Genomic DNA, 9,753 nt, shown 5'->3' with positions numbered 1-9,753 from the left:
CAGAGAGAGACTTCCGTCAATTCGTTTTAGGTTAAATTCGCATAAAATTCATGAACTACTCATCTGAATTAGGTCTTTTCTCACAAAATAACTCCCAATTGAGAGCTTCAACAATTTGAAAAATGCACACCATGAAATCAATATAGTTGCTTTCTTTCAACGTAAAGCCTTTTTATGGGTGCATCTGTTGATTCTTGAAAACACTTTCGTATCTCACTTTGGCTTCTTCACAGTGAAATTTATTTTGTGATTTGTCAATTTGGATAGAGGCACGAGTTTTCTTGCGAGGCATGATTAACCTGAACATAAGATGGGAACAAATATTTTCTCAAAAATTTTATTAGTATAAAATATTAATAATTCAATAAATTGAAAAATTAAATAATTAAATAAAATTAAAATTTAGTAGAAAAATTTTTCTTACCACCTTTATATAAAAATTAAAAACTCAAATAAAATAATATAAAGCAAAAATAGTCGGTTTAGGGATGGTTGTAGGCTTCATGGTGTGGTACGATAGGCAAGAGTGTTGGTGCGAGTAGCAAGGCACGGGGTGAGCAGATTCGCCGGCAGCAGGCGGCACTGTTGGGTGAGCAATATGGTTTGGTGCGATGGCGTGTGTGAGTGGGTGCATGAAAGCAAGTCTGGCATGAGCAGCAGTAGCAACGTGAGTCTTTGGAGTGCGTCGCGTGAAATGGTCGGTCGAATGGGTCTTGCTAGGCGTGAGGTTCTTGTCTTGTGTTCGCTAGAGAGTTCGATACTTGGTGGGGTTTCAATGATAGAGAAGGTTGATGGTATTTATAGTGAAGAGAGTAGGGGTTTAACTAGAATTCTTAAAACAATTTAGCAATTAAAATATTCTAAGTTCTAATTTCTAATTCTACACAAAGTTAATAACAATTAATAATTAATATAATGCATATTAAATTATTATTTACCATTAATTTATTGAAATAAAAGTTATTAATTAAAATATGATCAATTCTAAACTAATCTTAATTCTATATAAAGTTGATAATAATTAATATATATTATAATAAATATAATTATAAACTAGTTATTATCATCTTATTTATTAAATTAAAAAACATTTATTCTAGATGCCTTTGAAAATGTTTACGAAAGAGACATCTATTTTTTTATATTTACAAAAAGTGCAACCAAATTTTTAAAATAGTTCAATTGAGTACCTAGACTTGAAGAAAATTTGAAATTGAGTTGCAATTAAAACATGAATAAAAATTTACCCTTTTATTTGAAAAACTAAAAATTTATTTTGCCATTTAGGGAATAATTTCTCGGAAGATTATGTTAAAATCAATTCCCAGGAAATATTAGAGGGGTCACAAGCGGTCCCTCTTAAGTTCCAATCTCCTAGATAGAATTTATTTAAACATACTAATCCCGAAAATATGCCTTAAATTTAAAAAAAAAAGAAAAATTAAATATCTAATAAAACGAATGAGATTTGATCCCGTTCAATTTTATCCCCCAATAATGTTTTAAGCGCTGAGCATTGACTCGAAAATTGCCTCCCTTACTTTGAAGTTTTACAACTTCGTATGGATAAACTTGGTGAATCATAAATGGACCGGACCAACGTAATTTTAACATACCTAGAAAGAACCTTAATCTGGAATTGAATAACAAGACCTGCTGACCTGCTTCAAATTCTCGAACTCGAATGTGCTTGCCATATCATTTTAGGTCTTTCTTTGAGTAATTTGGCATCCTCGTATGAGAACATTCAGAATTCTTCTAACTCATTGAGTTGAAGCATCCGTTTCTTTTTAGCAAGCTTAAGTTCTGTGCTTTAACTCCAGGGGTAGAGGACATGTTTTCCCAAAAACCAACCTATAGGGTGACATCCCTAAAGGTGTCTTGTATGTTGTCCTGTAGACCCATAAAGCATCATCCAATCTTTTAGACCAATTTCGTCGGTTCAGGTAAACTACCTTGTCGAGTATGCCTTTGATATATTTGTTTGCCAGTTCAGCTTGCCCATCCGTCTGTGGATGGTAAGCTGTGGAAACCTTGTGCTTTAATCCATGTTTGTCGAGTAACCATTTCAACCATTTGTTCACGAAATGAAACTCTTCATCACTGATGATAGCTTTCGGGGTTCCAAACCTTGTGAATACATGCTTCTACAAAAACTTCATGACAACCTTAGCATCGCTTGTCAAATATGCCTCAGCCTCAACCCACTTAGACACGTAGTCTACAACTACCAATATGTACTTATGACCAAAAGACGGAGGGAAAGGACCAAGGAAATCAATACCCCAAACATCAAATAACTCTACCTCAATTATGTTTGTTTGGGGCATCTTATTTTTGTTGGTGATGTTTTCAACCCTTTGACATCCGTAAGCATACGCGTCTTTGATAGCGTTGGCCAACAAAATCTAGCTTGTAATACTTTGGTCGCAGTACGTGTACCTCTAAAGTGTCCCCCACTCGGAGCTGAGTGGCAATGATATAGAATCTTATGTACTTCATCTTCTACCACGCATCTCCTGACCATTTGATCTGCACAATTTTTAAATAAGTATGGTTCCTCCGAGAAATAGTACTTCACATCGTGAAGAAACTTTTTCTTTTGATGGTACATCTTTTCAATCTGCATCAAACCACAAGCTAAATAGTTAGCAATATAAACAAACCAAGGGGTATTATGGACATGTTTTACCTTCAGTATGTGTTCATCTGGAATGTTTCCTAAATAGGTGTAAGTTGAGAATTCCCTTCTTACAACTCTAATCTAGACAAGTGGTTTCAAATCATTTAAAGCTCTTAAACACTCCTCATCGAATTTAAACATCGTGTCCTTCTCCAATAATTTGCATAAAGGTTTAGCAATTTTGGAGAAATCCTTGATAAATCTTCGATAGAAATTGGCGTGGCCCAAAAAGCTCCTAACACTTTTTACAGATGCTGGAGGTGAGAGTTTCTAAATAACATCTACCTTTTCTTTATCTACCTCAATTCCAAGTCTCGTTATCCGATGCCCTAGAACAATACCTTCTCGTACCATGAAATGACACTTTTCCCAGTTGATTACGAGGTTGTTTCTTAACATTGCCATAGTACCTTGGCTAGATTGGCTAAGCAATCATCATAAGTGTCTCCAAAAACTGAAAAATCATCCATAAACACTTTCAATTAATTTTCAACCATGTCAGTAAAAATAGACATCATACATCTTTGAAATGTAGCTGGTGCATTACATAAACCAAATGACATGACTCTAAATGAAAATGTATCGTACGGGCATGCGAACATTGTCTTGTGTTGATCCTCTGATGCTACTGTAATTTGATTATACCTCGAGTATCCATCAAGAAAATAGTAATAGTCTCACCCTGCGAGTCTATCCAGCATCTGGTCCAAGAACGGTAAAGGAAAGTTATCTTTCCTAGTCGCTTTGTTCAGCTTCCAATAATCGATACAAATTTTCCATCCCATAACCATTCTAGTCAGTATCAACTCATTATTCTCGTTCTCAACGATCATAATAACTCCTTTCTTTGGCACGCACTAGACCGGACTTACCCATGAACTGTCTGAGATGGGGTAAATTATACCACCATCTAACTACTTAATGATTTCTTTCTTTACCACGTTCTTCATGATGGGGTTCAGTCCTTGTTGTCCATCAATCGTCCCTTTCTCGTCATCATCCAGGATGATCTTGTGCATGCATAAATGTGAAGTAATGCCACAAATATCGGCTATGGTCCATCTGATAGCCTTCTTGAATTATTTCAACACTAGGATAAGTTTCTCTTCTTGTTATTTGGTTAATTCTATTGAAACAATTACAGGCAAAGTATAAGCGTTACCTAAATAAACATATTTTAAATGTGAGTGAAGTACCTTCAGTTCTAATTTAGGTGGCTCCTCGATTGATGCTTTTGGTTGGGCATAATCCCTTTTCCCTAACTTCAAAGATTCAAAGCGAGATTGCAGATTAAATCCCCTTTGATTAGCTTCTAGCAAAACTAAGTATTCATCATCCTTTTTATCACTTGGAGGGTCTGATGCCAAAATTTGCTCCAACGAGTCCTTAACAAAGTTAAGTTCCCTTTCCATAATTAATTCCTCAAAATTGGATACTGCAGAACAATCATAGTTACCTGATTGTCCTGAACATGCATAGTAAGCTCACCCTTTTGCACATCAATAAGTGTCTTTCCAGTTGCTAGGAAAGGCCTTCATAGGATGATTGAAACCTATTTATCTGCTTCAAAGTCTAGAATAACAAAGTCAGCAGGGAAAATAAATTTATCTACACGTACCAATAAATCCTCGATTTTTCCTTCTGGATGTGCTAAGGATCGATCTACTAAATTTATGTAACTTCACCTATCCCAAAATTTCTGAATATTGACATGGGCATCAAGTTGCTATTCGCACCCAAATCACATAGTGTCTTACCACAATATGTTCCTCCAATATTGCAAGGCATGGTAAAAAATCCAGGATCTTTCAACTTTGGGTGTAGTTTGTCTTGAAGATATGCATTGCATTCCTTCATTAGGGCTACCGTCTGAAATTCTCCAAGTTTTCGTTTCTTGGACAGGATATCCTTCATGAATTTGATGTATTTCAGCATTTGTTCAAGTGATTCTACCAACATGATGTTGATATGAAGTTGCTTGAGTACGTCTAGAAATTTCTTGAACTGGACTTCCTGTTTTTGCTTTTGAAGTCTTTGAGGGTAGGGTGGTGGAGGTTTCTTTACTGGAACTAGTTGATTCCTCTTCTGTCGCAACTCTGCATGTAACGAACTTGCAAGTTTATCAGAATTAACTAGCTTAGAAGCTACCTTATCAGATTTTGCAAATTTTTGTTCCGGTGAAACTGGAATTTTATCACTCGGTTGAACTTCCATTGAGTCTTGAGCATCAGCTGACTCTGCTTCAACTTCGACGATGTTGGGTTTTGATGTCTTTTTGCTCCTCAATGTCAATGCTTTACAATGCTCCTTCTTGGGATTCCTCGGATTCTTTGTATCACTAGGCAACGCACCTTGTGGACAGTTTCTATGTTCAGTGGCAAGTTGACCTACGTGATTCTCCAAATTTCTTAGAGTGGTATCATTTTTTACCATATATGCCTTCAATAGGTTCTCTAAGCTATTGGAAGGTTCAACTGGGGTTGGTTACTAAACTTGTTGGGGGAAAATAGGTGGTTGGGCCGGTCTAGGTTGTGCATAAGTGTTATTGGTTCCAGTCCCTTGGTTACTCTAGGAAAAATTCAGGTGGTTTCGCCACGATAGGTTATAGAAATTGGATTGCAGTTTGCTTTCCTTGATTTTTCTGGTTACCCATGTAATACACGGATCTTGGGTTTGATGGACATTCTTTGAATAGATGTCCTTCCCCATAATAGACACAGGCTATATTTTCAATTTGGTTTGGTGGCTGAGCTGCAAAACCATTAAACCCATTAGTGGTAAAATTTTTAAACAATGAAGATATTGAGGATACCTGAGATGCAAGTGAAGAAAGAACGTCCACTTCATGTACTCCAGCGAGTCATCTTTCTGACGCTGCTCGATTGGTTGGCCATTGATAATTATTTCTGGCAATCCTCTCGATGATTTATTAAGCCTCATTATAAGACTTAAAAAGGAGAGCATTGTTAGCAAAAGTGTCCACTACCATCCTCGTGTGAGCATTGAGACCATTATAAAACGTCTCAAGTTGGATGCAATGAGGGATTCCGTGATGAGGGTATTTTCATAATAATTCTTTGTACCTTTCCCATGCTTCATACAAGGACTCATCATCTATTTATTGGAAAGAAGTGATCTTATTCCTCAACTTAGCATTCTCGCTGGGTGGGAAATACTTCATGAGGAATCTTTCTACTAACTCTTGCTATGTGGAAATAGAATTTAGTGGTAACGAGTTCAACCCGGCTCGAACTCCGCCCCTTGCCGAAGATGGGAACAACTTTAATCATATCGCATCATCGAGTACTTCGGCTAACTTGAAAGAATCGCTCACCTCCATAAACAATCTTAATTGAAGATGAGGATCTTCGGTAGGCATTCCACTAAATTGGCCCACTGTCTGAAGCATTTGGAACATGACTGGCTTCAACACGATTTGCTGTGCCTCGAATACGTGTCACCTAATATCCGAATTAAGATCATGAAACACTAGCACAATATACTATCTTAGATTTCTATCCCTAACATTAGCAATAAAAGTAGGATTTTGAGCAGGGTTTGCTCTGTTTCCTTGATTCGGGTTTTCGAATTTCATCTCTTCGGTCCTTCTCTGACTTGCTTGTCTTCTTCACTATCAAAAAGTTCTTTCAATCTCGGGTTCTATGGGGAGTAAATCGATGATTCGATCAATACTCATAAACACCTAAAATAAACACAGAAAAATTAGTTAAGTTAAAATCGAACAAAAAAAAAACCAAAATGCAAAATTAACAAATTCACAAATAATTACTTTTGAAAACAGTCCCCCGCAATGGCGCCAAAAACTTGGATCGACGGAAATGTGCAAGTGTACACAATCGCAACAAGCAATAAAGTGACAAGTAAATGTCGAGTTATCATACCCACAAGGACTTTGGTGAAAAAAAATATTTTAATTTGAGTAGGTGATTAAAAACTAAGATTTTAACTAAGTAAAATAAATAAAAATAAAATATAAGTTCCAATGCACGATTTCAAAAGATGATTTTATTCAAGATGACATAATTGTGTTAGATTAATTACATTTCATAACTTATAATTATTAAACTCATGTTCATATTGTTACGAATAAATTCAAGGCAACTCGGTAATTTGCTAACTTATGAACATAATAACCTACCAAAATCCATTTATCTCTAGACTATATCTCTTTGTCAATTCAACCGATTAAATAAATTTTAATAAGCAAATGTGTTAATGCACATACATACTTATGAACTCAAAATAATCTCTTGTACATATCTTTATGCCAATTCAAACAATTAATTCAACATTCATAAGCACATAAAAGATTACGTGAGGTAACAATGTATTTATAACTTTAAACAGTTTAATCACAATAATCTTGCAAGTTATGCAAGGCTAATGTATCGTTAGATACCGTTGCTAATTTAACCCACAACTACCTTAGATGATTCAACATGCACTGATTAAGTTTCGTGTCAATTAATTACAATTTCAATCCATTTAAATAATTAATTCATTAATTACCTTACAACTTTAATGCAACAATAACTTAGTCATGGTTTTACTTAATCAAACATCTTACCAAGGTCTATAACAACACAAACACAATTTTAATAAATTAAGTAGACAAAATGTAATCAACCTAATAAGAATTAAATTTAAGCCATATTAATTAAATTAAATATATCAACATCACAAATATTCATAGGCATGTTCATAACAACAACAATAAAATTAAAAAGATAAGGAACAAGAATCAAATCTGGTGTTTCTCCGAGGCTTGACTAGTTTGCTCCCCTCCTCCTTCTCCACTTCTTCTTATTGATCCGATGATTCCATGAACACTTGAGTGATGCTTCCAATGGTGGTTGAAATAATCTTTCTCAAAAGGTGAAATCGGTGAGGGAATGGTTACAAATATGAAGAACAATGAAGGGGTTTTGAAAGGAGAGAGTGAGAGAGAAGTGAAAAGATGAGAGGGTTTGAGATGTGTTTAAAGTGAACAGCCAAGGGGGTATTTATAGGTTGAGTAGGCTGACAAAAATAGAAATAATTAGTAGCCATAGAGTCCCCCCATGGCCGGCCAGACATGTGGCAAGTTTGAAGTTTTCAAACTTGCTATTTTAAGGTAAGGGCAAATCTAGAAAGGCATAAATAGTGGAGGGGTTTGAATGCAAATTGAAGGAGTCATCAAGGGCTATTTTTCAAGCCAAATAATCACCCAAACAAGCTGATTAGGTCAGCATATGGGACAGTTTTGGGCTGCCAAGTGCTCGGTTGGATCAGTTTTCTCAGGTCAACTCAATTGGCCCATTTTTCCATAATTAATTAATAATAATTTATTTAACCCAAATTAAATTGGATTAAAATTAAAATTAATTATATTATGAATTAATATTCATAACTTGGAGTATCTTAGACTAAAAAATTAATTTACCTTGATGCTTCAAAATCACTTCTTGGTTCTGCACTTCTAATAGTGCCTACTGAGCCGTTTTTTGCCCTTGTACGAATTTGTCAATAATAAATCAAAATTTAATATTAATTAAAATTAAACATATTCAAAATTTAAGTGCAATTTAATTATTTTATAATTATTATATATATTCCGACAAGAATTTTACCGAAACTGAATGAATTTGAGTTAAAAAGGGCATGGAAAAGTGTATATTTTCGTGTTTCTAGTTGTCTAAAGCGGTCCGTCAGGACTAAAAAGGAGAATCTTCTAAAGGAAAAGTCCATGGTGATGACGCTAAAGACCATATCGTGTAAGACTATAAATGGTGGGTTATGGCATCATATATGAAAAATTAAGGAACGTTATTACCGAATGTGGTTCTTTATGTGTCTGAGGATGATGAGTGGCAAACCTCACTAATTGTGAGTCTAGGAAAATCCTTATCACCAGGAGAAGGAAAGCCTTTGTGGTAAGTACTGAATATAAAGGACAACCATTGTTGTAAAACTTTGGAAATGTAGTCCTTTGTGGCAAACTCTGCTTAACAATAACCTTTGTGGCAAAACTCTGAATATGAAAGCCTTTGTGTTGAGTACTGAGTGTAATGGACAAACTTTGTGGAAAAACTTTGGACATGAAAGCTTTTGTGGTGAGTATTGAATTTAAAGGACAACCTTTGTGGTAAAACTCTTGACAGGAGAGCCTTTGTTGTAAAACTCTAGATAGGAAAGCCTTTGTGGCAATTATTGAATGCAAAAGAATGCCTTCATGGTGCAACCGAAGGATAGGATGCCTTGGTGGTAACTCTAAAAAAGGAAGCCCTTACGATTATTTAAAGAAAGAAATGCCTTCACGGTAAAATTCTAAATGAATGGTTGAAAGGAATTAGGTAAGAATGGTATGAATGGTTTTTTGAAGGCAAGGTAAAGATTGGACTCTAAGGTATAGTAAGTGTAAGAGATAATGTATGGGACAAGTAGAAAGGGTTAAGTATTCATCGAACTTTGAAAGAAAGGCACCGTATGTAAATGATTGGGCAAAATTTGTATAGTGAAAGGAAATGAACAGTGAAGTAGAGCATGTCAAAATAGGTGGCATATCCAAGATATGTGTTATAACCATGTATAGATAATGCCCTGAAGTAAAAAGGATCTGGGCTAACTCTGTGTGAAGTAATGGGCGTAGTTTACCTCGCCCAAAGGTAGTGGAAAAGTCAGTAAGTACAAAATAAGACTTTCAGTTTGTAAATAAGGTAAACAAAAGGTTTAAGGACTATGTAAAGATACGATTTAAAAAGAGACATAAAAAGTGAAGATATACTAAATATAGTGCGCTCAAAGGAAAGAAACAACCATTTGAGTTTGAACCTCGAATCTTGAGCCTAAAAGGGTGAAGGCTGAATGAATCGGAAAGGAAGATAAGTCACTAAGGACCATGGGATGAAGAAAAAGGTCTAAAATAGAGAAGAGTAATTACAATTGTTAAAGAGGAAACCCTAGTGAGGTAACAAGAAGAAGAAATAATGAAAATTTAAAGGACACTTGAAGGACATGCGAAGCATCAATCACGATTAATATAACGAATCAGGTATTTTAGGTTTAACTCA

General features: G+C 35.2%; 1 non-coding gene across 1 annotated transcript; it reads left to right on the top strand.

Moving 5' to 3' along the window:
* The first annotated feature begins 5,727 nt into the window (after positions 1–5,727).
* On the top strand, positions 5,728–5,834 carry LOC128040658 (small nucleolar RNA R71). Its single transcript, XR_008195464.1, has one exon. It is a non-coding gene; the product is annotated as a small nucleolar RNA R71 (small nucleolar RNA).
* Positions 5,835–9,753: the final 3,919 nt, after the last annotated feature.

Source organism: Gossypium raimondii, chromosome 4 (assembly GCF_025698545.1).
Source record: "Gossypium raimondii isolate GPD5lz chromosome 4, ASM2569854v1, whole genome shotgun sequence".
Lineage (NCBI taxonomy): Eukaryota > Viridiplantae > Streptophyta > Magnoliopsida > Malvales > Malvaceae > Gossypium > Gossypium raimondii.
Note: the sequence above shows the minus strand (reverse complement) of the source record. Positions and strands in the feature narration are given on the sequence as shown.